The sequence below is a fragment of the Phyllobates terribilis genome, unplaced genomic scaffold (genome assembly GCF_046119375.1).
Source record: "Phyllobates terribilis strain yellow unplaced genomic scaffold, ASM4611937v1 Scaffold_3__8_contigs__length_932513732, whole genome shotgun sequence".
Lineage (NCBI taxonomy): Eukaryota > Metazoa > Chordata > Amphibia > Anura > Dendrobatidae > Phyllobates > Phyllobates terribilis.
Window position 1 is genome coordinate 2,082,353 of NW_027362763.1, and position 21,583 is coordinate 2,103,935.

The window sequence follows — 21,583 nt, forward strand, 5'->3', positions numbered from 1 at the left end:
TTCCCGGCCAACGCATGAATTGTTTTTCACATTTGGTGATGCTTTTAGTCTGTTTTAATTTTTCGTGTTAAGTCTCAGGCTCTTCTCTCTTCTTTGAGTTTAGCAACCACGAAAATGAGAAAAAAATTGAAGAGAATATTTCTTAGATTTTTTTCAACTGTCTCATCTAACTGATCTTCTGTTCTTCAGTTGTTGATTAAACACTTTGTAGGGTTAGTCTCCAATATGAAAGCAATGTCAGGGTTGGCATTGGTGTTATGCTGGTGGGTGTAGTTGCTTTTAAAACAATAGGCCATAGTTTAATTCTTGAAGAACTCATTGTTTTTTTGCATTTGGTGGTGTTTGGACTCTTTTTCACTTTTTGTGCTAAGGCTTATGCTTTTATTTCTTTCTTGGTAACACTTTAGCTACCTTAGTGGGCAGAAAGCAAAGCTAATTGAGAGAATTTGTAGGCAGAGGTGGAAAAGCTACATAACTGATTCCAAAAACTCCTCTGTCTTTAGAGTTAGTGTTAAAAATGCCAAAAATGGCAGAGGTCTTTAGGGGGAATTTGGTGCTGCTTTTGACTCTTTGTAATCTGTTTGAGCTAAGGCTCATAGTGTACTTTCTTTCTTGGTAAGAGTTTAGTTACCTTATTGCAAAAAAGTGAAAATAATTGAGAGAATTGTAAGAATTCGTGGAAAAGCTCCATAGCTGATTCACAAGAATTCATCTTTGAGTTTTGGACAATGCTTTGCCTTGTTTTTAAACTTTTTAGTAATTGGCTCTTTCAAGACATATTTAGTCCTCCTTTTTCTAAGTAAAACTTTAGCAGATTTAACGGCCATAATCCCAAACCAGTCGAGTTGGTTCCTGCATTGGTGGTATAGTGGTGAGCATAGCTGCTTCCCAAGCAGTTGACCCGGGTTCGATTCCCGGCCAATGCAATACTTATGTAGTTTTATTTCTGGCATATCATACATTTTACAAACTATTTTGTAATGTTAGTGCAGAAAATGTAAAAAAAAAAGCTGATCCTGTAAGCATTGGTGGTACAGTGGTGAGCATAGCTGCCTTCCAAGCAGTTGACCCGGGTTCGATTCCCGGCCAATGCAAAACATGGGTGTGTTTTTTTTTCAGGCACGTCATAATTTTTACTAACAATTTTGTAGGGTTAGTGCAGAAAATGTGAAAAAAATGCTGGGTACCTTAAGCATTTTTGGTATAGTGGTGAGCAAACCTGCCTTCCAAGCAGTTGACCTGCGATTGATTCCTGGTCAATGCAATACTTATGTGGGTTTTTTTGTCCTGGCACGTCTTACTTTTTACTAATAATTTTGTATTGTTAGTGCAGAAAATGTAAGAAAAAAACATGGCTTCTGTAAGTGTTGGTGGTATAGTGGTGAGCATAGCTGCCTTCCAAGCTGTTGACCCGGGTTCGATTCCTGGCCAATGCATGAATTGTTTTTCACATTTGGTGATGCTTTTAGTCTGTTTTAATTTTTCGTGTTAAGGCTCATGCTCTTCTTTCTTCTTAGAGTTTAGCAACCACGAAAATGAGAAAAAAATTGAAGAGAATATTTCTTAGATTTTTTTCAACTGTCTCATCTAACTGATCTTCTGCTCTTCAGTTGTTGATTAAATACTTTGTAGGGTTAGTCTCCAATACGAAAGCAATGTCAGGGTTGGCATTGGTGTTATGCTGGTGGGTGTAGTTGCTTTTAAAACAATAGGCCATAGTTTAATTCTTGAAGAACTCATTGTTTTTTTCCATTTGGTGGTGTTTGGAATCTTTTTCACTTTCTGTGCTAAGGCTTATGCTTTTATTTCTTTCTTGGTAACACTTTAGCTACCTTAGTGGGCAGAAAGCAAAGCTAATTGAGAGAATTTGTAGGCAGAGGTGGAAAAGCTACATAACTGATTCCAAAAACTCCTCTGTCTTTAGAGTTAGTGTTAAAAATGCCAAAAATGGCAGAGGTCTTTAGGGGGAATTTGGTGCTGCTGTTGACTCTTTGTAATCTGTTTGAGCTAAGGCTCATAGTGTACTTTCTTTCTTGGTAAGAGTTTAGTTACCTTATTGGCAAAAAAGTGAAAATAATTGAGAGAAATGTAAGAATTGGTGGAAAAGCTCCATAGCTGATTCACAAGAATTCATCTTTGAGTTTTGGACAATGCTTTGCCTTGTTTTTAAACTTTTTAGTAATTGGCTCTTTCAAGACATATTCAGTCCTACTTTTTTAAGTAAAATTTTAGCAGATTTAACAGCCAAAATCCCAAACCAGTCAAGTGGGTTCATGCATTGGTGGTATAGTGGTGAGCATAGCTGCTTCCTAACCAGTTGACCCGGGTTTGATTCCCGGCCAATGCAATACTTATGTAGTTTTATTTCTGGCATATCATACATTTTACAAACTATTTTGTAATGTTAGTGCAGAAAATGTAAAAAAAAAAAGCTGACCCTGTAAGCATTGGTGGTATAGTGGTGAGCATAGCTGCCTTCCAAGCAGTTGACCCGGGTTCAATTCCCGGCCAATACAAAACATCGGTGTTTTTTTTTTTTCAGGCACGTCAAACTTTTTACTAACAATTTTGTAGGGTTAGTGCAGAAAATGTGAAAAAAATGCTCGGTACCTTAAGCATTTTTGGTATAGTGGTGAGCAAACCTGCCTTCCAAGCAGTTGACCTGCGATTGATTCCTGGTCAATGCAATACTTATGTGTTTTTTTTTTTCCTGGCACGTCTTACTTTTTACTAATAATTTCGCATTGTTAGTGCAGAAAATGTAAGAAAAAAACATGGCTTCTGTAAGTGTTGGTGGTATAGTGGTGAGAATCGCTGCCTTCCAAGTAGTTGACCCGCGTTTGATTCCCGGCCAACGCATGAATTGTTTTTCACATTTGGTGATGCTTTTAGTCTGTTTTAATTTTTCGTGTTAAGTCTCAGGCTCTTCTCTCTTCTTTGAGTTTAGCAACCACGAAAATGAGAAAAAAATTGAAGAGAATATTTCTTAGATTTTTTTCAACTGTCTCATCTAACTGATCTTCTGTTCTTCAGTTGTTGATTAAACACTTTGTAGGGTTAGTCTCCAATATGAAAGCAATGTCAGGGTTGGCATTGGTGTTATGCTGGTGGGTGTAGTTGCTTTTAAAACAATAGGCCATAGTTTAATTCTTGAAGAACTCATTGTTTTTTTGCATTTGGTGGTGTTTGGACTCTTTTTCACTTTTTGTGCTAAGGCTTATGCTTTTATTTCTTTCTTGGTAACACTTTAGCTACCTTAGTTGGCAAAAAGCAAAGCTAATTGAGAGAATTTGTAGGCATAGGTGGAAAAGCTACATAACTGATTCCAAAAACTCCTCTGTCTTTAGAGTTAGTGTTAAAAATGCCAAAAATGGCAGAGTTCTTTAGGGGGAATTTGGTGCTGGTGCTGACTCTTTGTAATCTGTTTGAGCTAAGGCTCATAGTGTACTTTCTTTCTTGGTAAGAGTTTAGTTACCTTATTGTCAAAAAAGTGAAACTAATTGAGAGAATTGTAAGAATTGGTGGAAAAGCTCCATAGCTGATTCACAAGAATTCATCTCTGAGTTTTGGACAATGCTTTGCCTTGTTTTTAAACTTTTTAGTAATTGGCTCTTTCAAGACATATTCAGTCCTCCTTTTTCTAAGTAAAACGTTAGCAGATTTAACGGCCATAATCCCAAACCAGTCAAGTTGGTTCCTGCATTGGTGGTATAGTGGTGAGCATATCTGCTTCCCAAGCAGTTGACCCGGGTTTGATTCCCGGCCAATGCAATACTTATGTAGTTTTATTTCTGGCATATCATACATTTTACAAACTATTTTGTAATGTTAGTGCAGAAAATGTAAAAAAAAAGCTGATCCTGTAAGCATTGGTGGTATAGTGGTGAGCATAGCTGCCTTCCAAGCTGTTGACCCAGGTTTGATAACTGGCCAATGCATGAATTGTTTTTCACATTTGGTGATGCTTTTAGTCTGTTTTAATTTTTCGTGTTAAGGTTCATGCTCTTCTTTCTTCTTAGAGTTTAGCAACCACGAAAATGAGAAAAAAATTGAAGAGAATATTTCTTAGATTTTTTTCAACTGTCTCATCTAACTGATCTTCTGCTCTTCAGTTGTTGATTAAATACTTTGTAGGGTTAGTCTCCAATACGAAAGCAATGTCAGGGTTGGCATTGGTGTTATGCTGGTGGGTGTAGTTGCTTTTAAAACAATAGGCCATAGTTTAATTCTTGAAGAACTCATTGTTTTTTTCCATTTGGTGGTGTTTGGAATCTTTTTCACTTTCTGTGCTAAGGCTTATGCTTTTATTTCTTTCTTGGTAACACTTTAGCTACCTTAGTGGGCAGAAAGCAAAGCTAATTGAGAGAATTTGTAGGCAGAGGTGGAAAAGCTGCATAACTGATTCCAAAAACTCCTTTGTCTTTAGAGTTAGTGTTAAAAATGCCAAAAATGGCAGAGGTCTTTAGGGGGAATTTGGTGCTGCTGTTGACTCTTTGTAATTTGTTTGAGCTAAGGCTCATAGTGTACTTTCTTTCTTGGTAAGAGTTTAGTGACCTTATTGGCAAAAAAGTGAAAATAATTGAGAGAAATGTAAGAATTGGTGGAAAAGCTCCATAGCTGATTCACAAGAATTCATCTTTGAGTTTTGGACAATGCTTTGCCTTGTTTTTAAACTTTTTAGTAATTGGCTCTTTCAAGACATATTCAGTCCTCCTTTTTTAAGTAAAACTTTAGCAGATTTAACAGCCAAAATCCCAAACCAGTCAAGTGGGTTCATGCATTGGTGGTATAGTGGTGAGCATAGCTGCTTCTTAACCAGTTGACCCGGGTTTGATTCCCGGCCAATGCAATACTTATGTAGTTTTATTTCTGGCATATCATACATTTTACAAACTATTTTGTAATGTTAGTGCAGAAAATGTAAAAAAAAAAAGCTGACCCTGTAAGCATTGGTGGTATAGTGGTGAGCATAGCTGCCTTCCAAGCAGTTGACCCGGGTTCAATTCCCAGCCAATATAAAACATCGGTGTTTTTTTTTTTTCAGGCACGTCAAACTTTTTACTAACAATTTTGTAGGGTTAGTGCAGAAAATGTGAAAAAAATGCTCGGTACCTTAAGCATTTTTGGTATAGTGGTGAGCAAACCTGCCTTCCAAGCAGTTGACCTGCGATTGATTCCTGGTCAATGCAATACTTATGTGGTTTTTTTTTTCCTGGCACGTCTTACTTTTTACTAATAATTTCGCATTGTTAGTGCAGAAAATGTAAGAAAAAAACATGGCTTCTGTAAGTGTTGGTGGTATAGTGGTGAGCATAGCTGCCTTCCAAGCTGTTGACCCGGGTTCGATTCCTGGCCAACGCATGAATTGTTTTTCACATTTAGTGATGCTTTTAGTCTGTTTTAATTTTTCGTGTTAAGGCTCATGCTCTTCTTTCTTCTTAGAGTTTAGCAACCACGAAAATGAGAAAAAAATTGAAGAGAATATTTCTTAGATTTTTTTCAACTGTCTCATCTAACTGATCTTCTGTTCTTCAGTTGTTGATTAAATACTTTGTAGGGTTAGTCTCCAATACGAAATCAATGTGAGGGTTGGCATTGGTGTTATGCTGGTGGGTGTAGTTGCTTTTAAAACAATAGGCCATAGTTTAATTCTTGAAGAACTCATTGTTTTTTTGCATTTGGTGGTGTTTGGAATCTTTTTCACTTTCTGTGCTAAGGTTTATGCTTTTATTTCTTTCTTGGTAACACTTTAGCTACCTTAGTGGGCAGAAAGCAAAGCTAATTGAGAGAATTTGTAGGCAGAGGTGGAAAAGCTACATAACTGATTCCAAAAACTCCTCTGTCTTTAGAGTTAGTGTTAAAAATGCCAAAAATGGCAGAGGTCTTTAGGGGGAATTTGGTGCTGCTTTTGACTCTTTGTAATCTGTTTGAGCTAAGGCTCATAGTGTACTTTCTTTCTTGGTAAGAGTTTAGTTACCTTATTGCAAAAAAGTGAAAATAATTGAGAGAATTGTAAGAATTGGTGGAAAAGCTCCATAGCTGATTCACAAGAATTCATCTCTGAGTTTTGGACAATGTTTTGCCTTGTTTTTAAACTTTTTAGTAATTGGCTCTTTCAAGACATATTCAGTCCTCCTTTTTCTAAGTAAAACTTTAGCAGATTTAACGGCCATAATCCCAAACCAGTCAAGTTGGTTCATGCATTTGTGGTATAGTGGTGAGCATAGCTGCTTCCCAAGCAGTTGACCCGGGTTTGATTCCCGGCCAATGCAATACTTATGTAGTTTTATTTCTGGCATATCATACATTTTACAAACTATTTTGTAATGTTAGTGCAGAAAATGTAAAAAAAAAATCTCATCCTGTAAGCATTGGTGGTATAGTGGTGAGCATAGCTGCCTTCCAAGCAGTTGACCCGGGTTCGATTCCTGGCCAATGCAAAACATAGGTGTGTTTTTTTTTCAGGCACGTCATAATTTTTACTAACAATTTTGCAGGGTTAGTGCAGAAAATGTGAAAAAAATGCTGGGTACCTTAAGCATTTTTGGTATAGTGGTGAGCAAACCTGCCTTCCAAGCAGTTGACCTGCGATTGATTCCTGGTCAATGCAATACTTATGTGGGTTTTTTTGTCCTGGCACGTCTTACTTTTTACTAATAATTTTGTATTGTTAGTGCAGAAAATGTAAGAAAAAAACATGGCTTCTGTACGTGTTGGTGGTATAGTGGTGAGCATAGCTGCCTTCCAAGCTGTTGACCCAGGTTCGATAACTGGCCAATGCATGAATTGTTTTTCACATTTGGTGATGCTTTTAGTCTGTTTTAATTTTTCGTGTTAAGGCTCATGCTCTTCTTTCTTCTTAGAGTTTAGCAACCACGAAAATGAGAAAAAAATTGAAGAGAATATTTCTTAGATTTTTTTCAACTGTCTCATCTAACTGATCTTCTGCTCTTCAGTTGTTGATTAAATACTTTGTAGGGTTAGTCTCCAATACGAAATCAATGTCAGGGTTGGCATTGGTGTTATGCTGGTGGGTGTAGTTGCTTTTAAAACAATAGGCCATAGTTTAATTCTTGAAGAACTCATTGTTTTTTTCCATTTGGTGGTGTTTGGAATCTTTTTCACTTTCTGTGCTAAGGCTTATGCTTTTATTTCTTTCTTGGTAACACTTTAGCTACCTTAGTGGGCAGAAAGCAAAGCTAATTGAGAGAATTTGTAGGCAGAGGTGGAAAAGCTGCATAACTGATTCCAAAAACTCCTTTGTCTTTAGAGTTAGTGTTAAAAATGCCAAAAATGGCAGAGGTCTTTAGGGGGAATTTGGTGCTGCTGTTGACTCTTTGTAATTTGTTTGAGCTAAGGCTCATAGTGTACTTTCTTTCTTGGTAAGAGTTTAGTGACCTTATTGGCAAAAAAGTGAAAATAATTGAGAGAAATGTAAGAATTGGTGGAAAAGCTCCATAGCTGATTCACAAGAATTCATCTTTGAGTTTTGGACAATGCTTTGCCTTGTTTTTAAACTTTTTAGTAATTGGCTCTTTCAAGACATATTCAGTCCTCCTTTTTTAAGTAAAACTTTAGCAGATTTAACAGCCAAAATCTCAAACCAGTCAAGTGGGTTCATGCATTGGTGGTATAGTGGTGAGCATAGCTGCTTCTTAACCAGTTGACCCGGGTTTGATTCCCGGCCAATGCAATACTTATGTAGTTTTATTTCTGGCATATCATACATTTTACAAACTATTTTGTAATGTTAGTGCAGAAAATGTAAAAAAAAAAAGCTGACCCTGTAAGCATTGGTGGTATAGTGGTGAGCACAGCTGCCTTCCAAGCAGTTGACCCGGGTTCAATTCCCAGCCAATATAAAACATCGGTGTTTTTTTTTTTTCAGGCACGTCAAACTTTTTACTAACAATTTTGTAGGGTTAGTGCAGAAAATGTGAAAAAAATGCTCGGTACCTTAAGCATTTTTGGTATAGTGGTGAGCAAACCTGCCTTCCAAGCAGTTGACCTGCGATTGATTCCTGGTCAATGCAATACTTATGTGGTTTTTTTTTTCCTGGCACGTCTTACTTTTTACTAATAATTTCGCATTGTTAGTGCAGAAAATGTAAGAAAAAAACATGGCTTCTGTAAGTGTTGGTGGTATAGTGGTGAGCATAGCTGCCTTCCAAGCTGTTGACCCGGGTTCGATTCCTGGCCAACACATGAATTGTTTTTCACATTTAGTGATGCTTTTAGTCTGTTTTAATTTTTCGTGTTAAGGCTCATGCTCTTCTTTCTTCTTAGAGTTTAGCAACCACGAAAATGAGAAAAAAATTGAAGAGAATATTTCTTAGATTTTTTTCAACTGTCTCATCTAACTGATCTTCTGTTCTTCAGTTGTTGATTAAATACTTTGTAGGGTTAGTCTCCAATACGAAATCAATGTGAGGGTTGGCATTGGTGTTATGCTGGTGGGTGTAGTTGCTTTTAAAACAATAGGCCATAGTTTAATTCTTGAAGAACTCATTGTTTTTTTGCATTTGGTGGTGTTTGGAATCTTTTTCACTTTCTGTGCTAAGGTTTATGCTTTTATTTCTTTCTTGGTAACACTTTAGCTACCTTAGTGGGCAGAAAGCAAAGCTAATTGAGAGAATTTGTAGGCAGAGGTGGAAAAGCTACATAACTGATTCCAAAAACTCCTCTGTCTTTAGAGTTAGTGTTAAAAATGCCAAAAATGGCAGAGGTCTTTAGGGGGAATTTGGTGCTGCTTTTGACTCTTTGTAATCTGTTTGAGCTAAGGCTCATAGTGTACTTTCTTTCTTGGTAAGAGTTTAGTTACCTTATTGCAAAAAAGTGAAAATAATTGAGAGAATTGTAAGAATTGGTGGAAAAGCTCCATAGCTGATTCACAAGAATTCATCTCTGAGTTTTGGACAATGTTTTGCCTTGTTTTTAAACTTTTTAGTAATTGGCTCTTTCAAGACATATTCAGTCCTCCTTTTTCTAAGTAAAACTTTAGCAGATTTAACGGCCATAATCCCAAACCAGTCAAGTTGGTTCATGCATTTGTGGTATAGTGGTGAGCATAGCTGCTTCCCAAGCAGTTGACCCGGGTTCGATTCCCGGCCAATGCAATACTTATGTAGTTTTATTTCTGGCATATCATACATTTTACAAACTAATTTGTAATGTTAGTGCAGAAAATGTAAAAAAAAAATCTCATCCTTTAAGCATTGGTGGTATAGTGGTGAGCATAGCTGCCTTCCAAGCAGTTGACCCGGGTTCGATTCCTGGCCAATGCAAAACATAGGTGTGTTTTTTTTTCAGGCACGTCATAATTTTTACTAACAATTTTGCAGGGTTAGTGCAGAAAATGTGAAAAAAATGCTGGGTACCTTAAGCATTTTTGGTATAGTGGTGAGCAAACCTGCCTTCCAAGCAGTTGACCTGCGATTGATTCCTGGTCAATGCAATACTTATGTGGGTTTTTTTGTCCTGGCACGTCTTACTTTTTACTAATAATTTTGTATTGTTAGTGCAGAAAATGTAAGAAAAAAACATGGCTTCTGTAAGTGTTGGTGGTATAGTGGTGAGCATAGCTGCCTTCCAAGCTGTTGACCCGGGTTCGATTCCTGGCCAATGCATGAATTGTTTTTCACATTTGGTGATGCTTTTAGTCTGTTTTAATTTTTCGTGTTAAGGCTCATGCTCTTCTTTCTTCTTAGAGTTTAGCAACCACGAAAATGAGAAAAAAATTGAAGAGAATATTTCTTAGATTTTTTCCAACTGTCTCATCTAACTGATCTTCTGCTCTTCAGTTGTTGATTAAATACTTTGTAGGGTTAGTCTCCAATACGAAAGGAATGTCAGGGTTGGCATTGGTGTTATGCTGGTGGGTGTAGTTGCTTTTAAAACAATAGGCCATAGTTTAATTCTTGAAGAACTCATTGTTTTTTTCCATTTGGTGGTGTTTGGAATCTTTTTCACTTTCTGTGCTAAGGCTTATGCTTTTATTTCTTTCTTGGTAACACTTTAGCTACCTTAGTGGGCAGAAAGCAAAGCTAATTGAGAGAATTTGTAGGCAGAGGTGGAAAAGCTACATAACTGATTCCAAAAACTCCTCTGTCTTTAGAGTTAGTGTTAAAAATGCCAAAAATGGCAGAGGTCTTTAGGGGGAATTTGGTGCTGCTGTTGACTCTTTGTAATCTGTTTGAGCTAAGGCTCATAGTGTACTTTCTTTCTTGGTAAGAGTTTAGTTACCTTATTGGCAAAAAAGTGAAAATAATTGAGAGAAATGTAAGAATTGGTGGAAAAGCTCCATGGCTGATTCACAAGAATTCATCTTTGAGTTTTGGACAATGCTTTTCCTTGTTTTTAAACTTTTTAGTAATTGGCTCTTTCAAGACATATTCAGTTCTCCTTTTTTAAGTAAAACTTTAGCAGATTTAACAGCCAAAATCCCAAACCAGTCAAGTGGGTTCATGCTTTGGTGGTATAGTGGTGAGCATAGCTGCTTCGTAACCAGTTGACCCGGGTTTGATTCCCTGCCAATGCAATACTTATGTAGTTTTATTTCTGGCATATCATACATTTTACAAACTATTTTGTAATGTTAGTGCAGAAAATGTAAAAAAAAAAAGCTGACTCTGTAAGCATTGGTGGTATAGTGGTGAGCATAGCTGCCTTCCAAGCAGTTGACCTGGGTTCAATTCCCGGCCAATACAAAACATTGGTGTTTTTTTTTTTTCAGGCACGTCATACTTTTTACTAACAATTTTGTAGGGTTAGTGCAGAAAATGTGAAAAAAATGCTCGGTACCTTAAGCATTTTTGGTATAGTGGTGAGCAAACCTGCCTTCCAAGCAGTTGACCTGCGATTGATTCCTGGTCAATGCAATACTTATGTGGTTTTTTTTTTCCTGGCACGTCTTACTTTTTACTAATAATTTCGCATTGTTAGTGCAGAAAATGTAAGAAAAAAACATGGCTTCTGTAGGTGTTGGTGGTATAGTGGTGAGAATCGCTGCCTTCCAAGTAATTGACCCGCGTTTGATTCCCGGCCAACGCATGAGTTGTTTTTCACATTTGGTGATGCTTTTAGTCTGTTTTAATTTTTCGTGTTAAGTCTCAGGCTCTTCTTTCTTCTTTGAGTTTAGCAACCACGAAAATGAGAAAAAAATTGAAGAGAATATTTCTTAGATTTTTTTCAACTGTCTCATCTAACTGATCTTCTGTTCTTCAGTTGTTGATTAAACACTTTGTATGGTTAGTCTCCAATATGAAAGCAATGTCAGGGTTGGCATTGGTGTTATGCTGGTGGGTGTAGTTGCTTTTAAAACAATAGGCCATAGTTTAATTCTTGAAGAACTCATTGTTTTTTTGCATTTGGTGGTGTTTGGACTCTTTTTCACTTTTTGTGCTAAGGCTTATGCTTTTATTTCTTTCTTGGTAACACTTTAGCTACCTTAGTTGGCAAAAAGCAAAGCTAATTGAGAGAATTTGTAGGCATAGGTGGAAAAGCTACATAACTGATTCCAAAAACTCCTCTGTTTTTAGAGTTAGTGTTAAAAATGCCAAAAATGGCAGAGTTCTTTAGGGGTAATTTGGTGCTGGTGCTGACTCTTTGTAATCGTTTTTAGCTAAGGCTCATAGTGTACTTTCTTTCTTGGTAAGAGTTTAGTTACCTTATTGTCAAAAAAGTGAAACTAATTGAGAGAATTGTAAGAATTGGTGGAAAAGCTCCATAGCTGATTCACAAGAATTCATCTTTGAGTTTTGGACAAAGCTTTTCCTTGTTTTTAAACTTTTTAGTAATTGGCTCTTTCAAGACATATTCAGTCCTCCTTTCTTTAAGTAAAACTTTAGCAGATTTAACAGCCATAATCCCAAACCAGTCAAGTTGGTTCATGCATTGGTGGTATAGTGGTGAGCATAGCTGCTTCCCAAGCAGTTGACCCGGATTCTATTCCCGGCTAATGCAATACTTATGTAGTTTTATTTCTGGCATATCATACATTTTACAAACTATTTTGTAATGTTAGTGCAGAAAATGTAAAAAAAAAGCTGATCCTGTAAGCATTGGTGGTATAGTTGTGAGCATAGCTGCCTTCCAAGCAGTTGACCCGGGTTCGATTCCCGGCCAATGCAAAACAGGGGTGTGTTTTTTATTCAGGCACGTCATAATTTTTACTAACAATTTTGTAGGGTTAGTGCAGAAAATGTGAAAAAAATGCTGGGTACCTTAAGCATTTTTGGTATAGTGGTGAGCAAACCTGCCTTCCAAGCAGTTGACCTGCGATTGATTCCTGGTCAATGCAATACTTATGTGGGTTTTTTTTTTCCTGGCACGTCTTACTTTTTACTAATAATTTCGTATTGTTAGTGCAGAAAATGTAAGAAAAAAACATGGCTTCTGTAAGTGTTGGTGGTATAGTGGTGAGAATCGCTGCCTTCCAAGTAATTGACCCGAGCTCGATTCTCAGCCAACGCATGAATTGTTTATCACATTTGGTGATGCTTTTAGTCTGTTTTAATTTTTCGTGTTAAGTCTCAGGCTCTTCTTTCTTCTTAGAGTTTAGCAACCACGAAAATGAGAAAAAAATTGAAGAGAATATTTCTTAGCTTTTTTTCAACTGTCTTATCTAACTGATCTTCTGCTCTTCAGTTGTTGATTAAACAGTTTGTAGGGTTAGTCTCCAGTATGAAAGCAATGTCAGGGTTGGCATTGGTGTTATGCTGGTGGGTGTAGTTGCTTTTAAAACAATAGGCCATAGTTTAATTCTTGAAGAACTCATTGTTTTTTTGCATTTGGTGGTGTTTGGACTCTTTTTCACATTCTGTGCTAAGGCTTATGCTTTTATTTCTTTCTTGGTAACACTTTAGCTACCTTAGTTGGCAAAAAGCAAAGCTAATTGAGAGAATTTGTAGGCAGAGGTGGAAAAGCTACATAACTGATTCCAAAAACTCCTCTGTCTTTAGAGTTAGTGTTAAAAATGCCAAAAATGGCAGAGGTCTTTAGGGGGAATTTGGTGCTGCTGTTGACTTTTTGTAATCTGTTTGAGCTAAGGCTCATAGTGTACTTTCTTTCTTGGTAAGAGTTTAGTTACCTTATTGGCAAAAAAGTGAAAATAATTGAGAAAAATGTAAGAATTGTTGGAAAAGCTACATAGCTGATTCACAAGGATTCATCTTTGAGTTTTGGACAATGCTTTGCCTTGTTTTTAAACTTTTTAGTAATTGGCTCTTTCAAGACATATTCAGTCCTCCTTTTTTTAAGTAAAACTTTAGCAGATTTAACAGCCAAAATCTCAAGCCAGTTAAGTGGGTTCATGCATTGGTGGTATAGTGGTGAGCATAGCTGCTTCCCAAGCAGTTGACCCAGGTTCGATTTCCAGCCAATGCAATACTTATGTAGTTTTTTTTCTGGCATATCATACATTTTACAAACTATTTTGTAATGTTAGTGCAGAAAATGTAAAAAAAAAAGCTGACCCTGTAAGCATTGGTGGTATAGTGGTGAGCATAGCTGCCTTCCAAGCAGTTGACCCGGGTTCGATTCTTGGCCAATGCAAAACATGGGTGTGTTTTTTTTTCAGGCAAGTCATAATTTTTACTAACAATTTTGTAGGGTTAGTGCAGAAAATGTGAAAAAAATGCTGGGTACCTTAAGCATTTTTGGTATAGTGGTGAGCAAACCTGCCTTCCAAGCAGTTGACCTGCGATTGATTCCTGGTCAATGCAATACTTATGTGGGTTTTTTTTTCCTGGCACGTCTTACTTTTTACTAATAATTTTGTATTGTTAGTGCAGAAAATGTAAGAAAAAAACATGGCTTCTGTAAGTGTTGGTGGTATAGTGGTGAGAATCGCTGCCTTCCAAGTAGTTGACCCGAGTTTGATTCTCAGCCAACGCATGAATTGTTTTTCACATTTAGTGATGCTTTTAGTCTGTTTTAATTTTTCGTGTTAAGTCTCAGGCTCTTCTTTCTTCTTAGAGTTTAGCAACCACGAAAATGAGAAAAAAATTGAAGAGAATATTTCTTAGCTTTTTTTCAACTGTCTCATCTAACTGATCTTCTGCTCTTCAGTTGTTGATTAAACACTTTGTAGGGTTAGTCTCCAATATGAAAGCAATGTCAGGGTTGGCATTGGTGTTATGCTGGTGGGTGTAGTTGCTTTTAAAACAATAGGCCATAGTTTAATTCTTGAAGAACTCATTGTTTTTTTGCATTTGGTGGTGTTTGGACTCTTTTTCACTTTCTGTGCTAAGGCTTATGCTTTTATTTCTTTCTTGGTAACACTTTAGCTACCTTAGTTGGCAGAAAGCAAAGCTAATTGAGAGAATTTGTAGGCAGAGGTGGAAAAGCTACATAACTGATTCCAAAAACTCCTCTGTCTTTAGAGTTAGTGTTAAAAATGCCAAAAATGGCAGAGGTCTTTAGGGGTAATTTGGTGCTGGTGCTGACTCTTTGTAATCTTTTTGAGCTAAGGCTCATAGTGTACTTTCTTTCTTGGTAAGAGTTTAGTTACCTTATTGGCAAAAAAGTGAAAATAATTGAGAGAAATGTAAGAATTGGTGGAAAAGCTACATAGCTGATTCACAAGAATTCATCTTTGAGTTTTGGACAATGCTTTTCCTTGTTTTTAAAATTTTTAGTAATTGGCTCTTTCAAGACATATTCAGTCCTCCTTTTTTAAGTAAAACTTTAGCAGATTTAACAGCCATAATCTCAAACCAGTCAAGTTGGTTCATGCATTGGTGGTATAGTGGTGAGCATAGCTGCTTCCCAAGCAGTTGACCCGGGTTCGATTTCCAGCCAATGCAATACTTATGTAGTTTTATTTCTGGCATATCATACATTTTACAAACTATTTTGTAATGTTAGTGCAGAAAATGTAAAAAAAAAAGCTGACCCTGTAAGCATTGGTGGTATAGTGGTGAGCATAGCTGCCTTCCAAGCAGTTGACCCAGGTTCAATTCCCGGCCAATACAGAACATCGGTGTGTTTTTTTTTCAGGCAAGTCATAATTTTTACTAACAATTTTGTAGGGTTAGTGCAGAAAATGTGAAAAAAATGCTGGGTACCTTAAGCATTTTTGGTATAGTGGTGAGCAAACCTGCCTTCCAAGCAGTTGACCTGCGATTGATTCCTGGTCAATGCAATACTTATGTGGGTTTTTTTTTCCTGGCACGTCTTACGTTTTACTAATAATTTCGTATTGTTAGTGCAGAAAATGTAAGAAAAAATTATGGCTTCTGTAAGTGTTGGTGATGTAGTGGTGAGAATCACTGCCTTCCAAGTAGTTTGACCTGAGTTCAATTCTCAGCCAACGCATGAATTGTTTTTCACATTTGGTGATGCTTTTAGTCTGTTTTAATTTTTCGTGTTAAGTCTCAGGCTCGTCTTTCTTCTTAGAGTTTAGCAACCACGAAAATGAGAAAAAAATTGAAGAGAATATTTCTTAGCTTTTATTCAACTGTCTCATCTAACTGATCTTCTGCTCTTCAGTTGTTGATTAAAAACTTTGTATGGTTAGTCTCCAATATGAAAGCAATGTCAGGGTTGGCATTGGTGTTATGCTGGTGGGTGTAGTTGCTTTTAAAACAAATGGCCATAGTTTAATTCTTGAAGAACTCATTGTTTTTTTGCATTTGGTGGTGTTTGGTCTCTTTTTCACTTTCTGTGCTAAGGCTTATGCTTTTATTTCTTTCTTGGTAACACTTTAGCTACCTTAGTTGGCAAAAAGCAAAGCTAATTGAGAGAATTTGTAGGCAGAGGTGGAAAAGCTACATAACTGATTCCAAAAACTCCTCTGTATTTAGAGTTAGTGTTAAAAATGCCAAAAATGGCAGAGGTCTTTAGGGGTAATTTGGTGCTGGTGCTGACTCTTTGTAATCTTTTTGAGCTAAGGCTCATAGTGTACTTTCTTTCTTGGTAAGAGTTTAGTTACCTTATTGGCAAAAAAGTGAAAATAATTGAGAGAATTGTAAGAATTGGTGGAAAAGCTCCATAGCTGATTCACAAGAATTCATCTTTGAGTTTTGGACAATGCTTTGCCTTGTTTTTAAACTTTTTAGTAATTGGCTCTTTCAAGACATATTCAGTCCTCCTTTTTTTTAAGTAAAACTTTAGCAGATTTAACAGCCATAATCCCAAACCAGTCAAGCTGTTTCATCCATTGGTGGTATAGTGGTGAGCATAGCTGCTTCCCAAGCAATTGACCCGGGTTCGATTCCCGGCCAATGCAATACTTATGTAGTTTTATTTCTGGCATATCATACATTTTACAAACTATTTTGTAATGTTAGTGCAGAAAATTTTAAAAAAAAAGCTGATCCTGTAAGCATTGGTGGTATAGTGGTGAGCATAGCTGCCTTCCAAGCAATTGACCAGGGTTCGATTCCTGGCCAATGCAAAACATGGGTGTGTTTTTTTTTCAGGCACGTCATAATTTTTACTAACAATTTTGTAGGGTTAGTGCAGAAAATGTGAAAAAAATGCTGGGTACCTTAAGCATTTTTGGTATAGTGGTGAGCAAACCTGCCTTCCAAGCAGTTGACCTGCGATTGATTCCTGGTCAATGCAATACTTATGTGGGGTTTTTTTTCCTGGCACGTGTTACTTTTTACTAATAATTTCGTATTGTTAGTGCAGAAAATGTAAGAAAAAAACATGTCTTCTGTAAGTGTTGGTGGTATAATGGTGAGTATAGCTGCCTTCTAAGCAGTTGACCCGAGTTCGATTCCCGGCCAACGCATGAATTGTTTTTCACATTTGGTGATGCTTTTAGTCTGTTTTAATTTTTCGTGTTAAGGCTCATGCTCTTCTTTCTTCTTAGAGTTTAGCAACCACGAAAATGAGAAAAAAATTGAAGAGAATATTTCTTAGATTTTTTTCAACTGTCTCATCTAACTGATCTTCTGCTCTTCAGTTGTTGATTAAAAACTTTGTAGGGTTAGACTCCAATACGAAAGCAATGTCAGGGTTGGCATTGGTGTTATGCTGGTGGGTGTAGTTGCTTTTAAAACAATAGGCCATAGTTTAATTCTTGAAGAACTCATTGTTTTTTTGCATTTGGTGGTGTTTGGAATCTTTTTCACTTTCTGTGCTAAGGCTTATGCTTTTATTTCTTTCTTGGTAACACTTTAGCTACCTTAGTGGGCAGAAAGCAAAGGTAATTGAGAGAATTTGTAGGCAGAGGTGGAAAAGCTACATAACTGATTCCAAAAACTCCTCTGTCTTTAGAGTTAGTGTTAAAAATGCCAAAAATGGCAGAGATCTTTAGGGGGAATTTGGTGCTGCTGTAGACTCTTTGTAATATGTTTGAGCTAAGGCTCATAGTGTACTTTCTTTCTTGGTAAGAGTTTAGTTACCTTATTGGCAAAAAAGTGAAAATAATTGAGAGAATTGTAAAAATTGGTGGAAAAGCTCCATAGCTGATTCACAAGAATTCATCTTTGAGTTTTGGACAATGCTTTGCCTTGTTTTTAAACTTTTTAGTAATTGGCTCTTTCAAGACATATTCAGTCCTCCTTTTTTTAAGTAACACTTTAGCAGATTTAACAGCCATAATCCCAAACCAGTCAATTGGGTTCATGTATTGGTGGTATAGCGGTGAGCATAGCTACTTCCCAAGCAGTTGACCCGGGTTCGATTCCCGGCCAATGCAATACTTATGTAGTTTTATTTCTGGCATATCATACATTTTACAAACTATTTTGTAATGTTAGTGCAGAAAATGTAAAAAAAAAAGCTGATCCTGTAAGAATTGGTGGTATAGTGGTGAGCATAGCAGCCTTCCAAGCAGTTGACCTGGGTTCGATTCCTGGCCAGTGCAAAACATAGGTGTGTTTTTTTTTAGGCACGTCATAATTTTTACTAACAATTTTGCAGGGTTAGTGCAGAAAATGTGAAAAAAATGCTGGGTACCTTAAGCATTTTTGGTATAGTGGTGAGCAAACCTGCCTTCCAAGCAGTTGACCTGCGATTGATTCCTGGTCAATGCAATACTTATGTGGGGTTTTTTTTCCTGGCACCTCTTACGTTTTACTAATAATTTTGTATTGTTAGTGCAGAAAATGTAAGAAAAAAACATGGCTTCTGTAAGTGTTGGTGGTATAGTGGTGAGCATATCTGCCTTCCAAGCAGTTGATCCGGGTTCGATTCCCGGCCAACGCATGAATTGTTTTTCACATTTGGTGATGCTTTTAGTCTGTTTTAATTTTTCGTGTTAAGTCTCAGGCTCTTCTTTCTTCTTAGAGTTTAGCAACCACGAAAATGAGAAAAAAATTTAAGAGAATATTTCTTAGATTTTTTTCAACTGTCTCATCTAACTGATCTTCTGCTCTTCAGTTGTTGATTAAACACTTTGTAGAGTTAGTCTCCAATACGAAAGCAATGTCAGGGTTGGCATTGGTGTTATGCTGGTGGGTGTAGTTGCTTTTAAAACAATAGGCCATAGTTTAATTCTTGAAGAACTCATTGTTTTTTTGCATTTGGTGGTGTTTGGAATCTTTTTCACTTTCTGTGCTAAGGCTTATGCTTTTATTTCTTTCTTGGTAACACTTTAGCTACCTTAGTTGGCAAAAAGCAAAGCTAATTGAGAGAATTTGTAGGCAGAGGTGGAAAAGCTACATAACTGATTCCAAAAACTCCTCTGTCTTTAGAGTTAGTGTTAAAAATGCCAAAAATGGCAGAGGTCTTTAGGGGGAATTTGGTGCTGCTGTTGACTTTTTGTAATCTGTTTGAGCTAAGGCTCATAGTGTACTTTCTTTCTTGGTAAGAGTTTAGTTACCTTATTGGCAAAAAAGTGAAAATAATTGAGAAAAATGTAAGAATTGTTGGAAAAGCTACATAGCTGATTCACAAGAATTCATCTTTGAGTTTTGGACAATGCTTTGCCTTGTTTTTAAACTTATTAGTAATTGGCTCTTTCAAGACATATTCAGTCCTCCTTTTTTTAAGTAAAACTTTAGCAGATTTAACAGCCAAAATCTCAAGCCAGTCAAGTGGGTTCATGCATTGGTGGTATAGTGGTGAGCATAGCTGCTTCCCAAGCAGTTGACCCGGGTTCGATTTCCAGCCAATGCAATGCTTATGTAGTTTTATTTCTGGCATATCATACATTTTACAAACTATTTTGTAATGTTAGTGCAGAAAATGTAAAAAAAAAAGCTGATCCTGTAAGCATTGGTGGTATAATGGTGAGCATAGCTGCCTTCCAAGCAGTTGACCCGGGTTCGATTCTTGGCCAATGCAAAACATGGGTGTGTTTTTTTTTCAGGCAAGTAATAATTTTTACTAACAATTTTGTAGGGTTAGTGCAGAAAATGTGAAAAAAATGCTGGGTACCTTAAGCATTTTTGGTATAGTGGTGAGCAAACCTGCCTTCCAAGCAGTTGACCTGCGATTGATTCCTGGTCAATGCAATACTTATGTGGGTTTTTTTTTCCTGGCACGTCTTACTTTTTACTAATAATTTTGTATTGTTAGTGCAGAAAATGTAAGAAAAAAACATGGCTTCTGTAAGTGTTGGTGGTATAGTGGTGAGAATCGCTGCTTTCCAAGTAGTTGACTCGAGTTTGATTCTCAGCCAACGCATGAATTGTTTTTCACATTTGCTGATGCTTTTAGTCTGTTTTAATTTTTCGTGTTAAGTCTCAGGCTCTTCTTTCTTCTTAGAGTTTAGCAACCACGAAAATGAGAAAAAAATTGAAGAGAATATTTCTTAGCTTTTTTTCAACTGTCTCATCTAACTGATCTTCTGCTCTTCAGTTGTTGATTAAACACTTTGTAGGGTTAGTCTCCAATATGAAAGCAATGTCAGGGTTGGCATTGGTGTTATGCTGGTGGGTGTAGTTGCTTTTAAAACAATAGGCCATAGTTTAATTCTTGAAGAACTCATTGTTTTTTTGCATTTGGTGGTGTTTGGACTCTTTTTCACTTTCTGTGCTAAGGCTTATGCTTTTATTTCTTTCTTGGTAACACTTTAGCTACCTTAGTTGGCAGAAAGCAAAGCTAATTGAGAGAATTTGTAGGCAGAGGTGGAAAAGCTACATAACTGATTCCAAAAACTCCTCTGTCTTTAGAGTTAGTGTTAAAAATGCCAAAAATGGCAGAGGTCTTTAGGGGTAATTTGGTGCTGGTGCTGACTCTTTGTAATCTTTTTGAGCTAAGGCTCATAGTGTACTTTCTTTCTTGGTAAGAGTTTAGTTACCTTATTGGCAAAAAAGTGAAAATAATTGAGAGAATTGTAAGAATTGGTGGAAAAGCTCCATAGCTGATTCACAAGAATTCATCTTTGAGTTTTGGACAATGCTTTGCCTTGTTTTTAAACTTTTTAGTAATTGGCTCTTTCAAGACATATTCAGTCCTCCTTTTTTAAGTAAAACTTTAGCAGATTTAACAGCCAAAATCCCAAACCAGTCAAGTGGGTTCATGCATTGGTGGTATAGTGGTGAGCATAGCTGCTTCCCAAGCAGTTGACCCGGGTTCGATTCCCGGCCAATGCAATACTTATGTAGTTTTATTTCTGGCATATCATACATTTTACAAACTATTTTGTAATGTTAGTGCAGAAAATGTAAAAAAAAAAGGTGACCCTGTAAGCATTGGTGGTATAGTGGTGAGCATAGCTGCCTTCCAAGCAGTTGACCTGGGTTGAATTCCCAGCCAATACAAAACATCGGTGTTTTTTTTTTTCAGGCACGTCATACTTTTTACTAACAATTTTGTAGGGTTAGTGCAGAAAATGTGAAAAAAATGCTGGGTACCTTAAGCATTTTTGGTATAGTGGTGAGCAAACCTGCCTTCCAAGCAGTTGACCTGCGATTGATTCCTGGTCAATGCAATACTTATGTGGGTTTTTTTTTCCTGGCACGTCTTACTTTTTACTAATAATTTCGTATTGTTAGTACAGAAAATGTAAGAAAAAAACATGGCTTCTGTAAGTGTTGGTGGTATAGTGGTGAGAATCGTTGCTTTCCAAGTAGTTGACCCGAGTTTGATTCTCAGCCAAGGCATGAATTGATTTTCACATTTGGTGATGCTTTTAGTCTGTTTTAATTTTTCGTGTTAAGTCTCAGGTTCTTCTTTCTTCTTAGAGTTTAGCAACCACGAAAATGAGAAAAAAATTGAAGAGAATATTTCGTAGCTTTTTTTCAACTGTCTCATCTAACTGATGTTCTGCTCTTCAGTTGTTGATTAAACACTTTGTAGGGTTAGTCTCCCATATGAAAGCATTGTCAGGGTTGGCATTGGTGTTATGCTGGTGGGTGTAGTTGCTTTTAAAACAATAGGCCATAGTTTAATTCTTGAAGAACTCATTGTTTTTTTGCATTTGGTGGTGTTTGGAATCTTTTTCACTTTCTGTGCTAAGGCTTATGCTTTTATTTCTTTCTTGGTAACACTTTAGCTACCTTAGTTGGCAAAAAGCAAAGCTAATTGAGAGAATTTGTAGGCAGAGGTGGAAAAGCTACATAACTGATTCCAAAAACTCCTCTGTCTTTAGAGTTAGTGTTAAAAATGGCAGAGGTCTTTAGGGGTAATTTGGTGCTGGTGCTGACTCTTTGTAATCTTTTTGAGCTAAGGCTCATAGTGTACT

The 21,583-nt window shown here is 36.8% G+C and overlaps 12 non-coding genes across 12 annotated transcripts; all 12 read left to right on the top strand.

Moving 5' to 3' along the window:
* The first annotated feature begins 854 nt into the window (after positions 1-854).
* TRNAG-CCC (transfer RNA glycine (anticodon CCC)) lies at positions 855-926 on the top strand. The gene has a single exon. It is a non-coding gene; the product is annotated as a tRNA-Gly (tRNA).
* A 96-nt stretch (positions 927-1,022) lies between these two features.
* Positions 1,023-1,094, top strand: TRNAG-UCC (transfer RNA glycine (anticodon UCC)). Its single transcript has one exon. It is a non-coding gene; the product is annotated as a tRNA-Gly (tRNA).
* A 1,181-nt stretch (positions 1,095-2,275) lies between these two features.
* TRNAR-CCU (transfer RNA arginine (anticodon CCU)) lies at positions 2,276-2,347 on the top strand. Its single transcript has one exon. It is a non-coding gene; the product is annotated as a tRNA-Arg (tRNA).
* Positions 2,348-2,444: 97 nt separating this feature from the next.
* On the top strand, positions 2,445-2,516 carry TRNAG-UCC (transfer RNA glycine (anticodon UCC)). The gene has a single exon. It is a non-coding gene; the product is annotated as a tRNA-Gly (tRNA).
* A 1,183-nt stretch (positions 2,517-3,699) lies between these two features.
* TRNAG-CCC (transfer RNA glycine (anticodon CCC)) lies at positions 3,700-3,771 on the top strand. The gene has a single exon. It is a non-coding gene; the product is annotated as a tRNA-Gly (tRNA).
* Positions 3,772-6,368: 2,597 nt separating this feature from the next.
* TRNAG-UCC (transfer RNA glycine (anticodon UCC)) lies at positions 6,369-6,440 on the top strand. Its single transcript has one exon. It is a non-coding gene; the product is annotated as a tRNA-Gly (tRNA).
* Positions 6,441-9,044: 2,604 nt separating this feature from the next.
* TRNAG-CCC (transfer RNA glycine (anticodon CCC)) lies at positions 9,045-9,116 on the top strand. Its single transcript has one exon. It is a non-coding gene; the product is annotated as a tRNA-Gly (tRNA).
* Positions 9,117-9,212: 96 nt separating this feature from the next.
* On the top strand, positions 9,213-9,284 carry TRNAG-UCC (transfer RNA glycine (anticodon UCC)). Its single transcript has one exon. It is a non-coding gene; the product is annotated as a tRNA-Gly (tRNA).
* A 1,350-nt stretch (positions 9,285-10,634) lies between these two features.
* On the top strand, positions 10,635-10,706 carry TRNAG-UCC (transfer RNA glycine (anticodon UCC)). The gene has a single exon. It is a non-coding gene; the product is annotated as a tRNA-Gly (tRNA).
* Positions 10,707-12,056: 1,350 nt separating this feature from the next.
* Positions 12,057-12,128, top strand: TRNAG-UCC (transfer RNA glycine (anticodon UCC)). The gene has a single exon. It is a non-coding gene; the product is annotated as a tRNA-Gly (tRNA).
* Positions 12,129-16,666: 4,538 nt separating this feature from the next.
* TRNAR-UCU (transfer RNA arginine (anticodon UCU)) lies at positions 16,667-16,738 on the top strand. Its single transcript has one exon. It is a non-coding gene; the product is annotated as a tRNA-Arg (tRNA).
* A 3,682-nt stretch (positions 16,739-20,420) lies between these two features.
* TRNAG-CCC (transfer RNA glycine (anticodon CCC)) lies at positions 20,421-20,492 on the top strand. Its single transcript has one exon. It is a non-coding gene; the product is annotated as a tRNA-Gly (tRNA).
* The last annotated feature ends 1,091 nt before the right edge of the window (positions 20,493-21,583 follow it).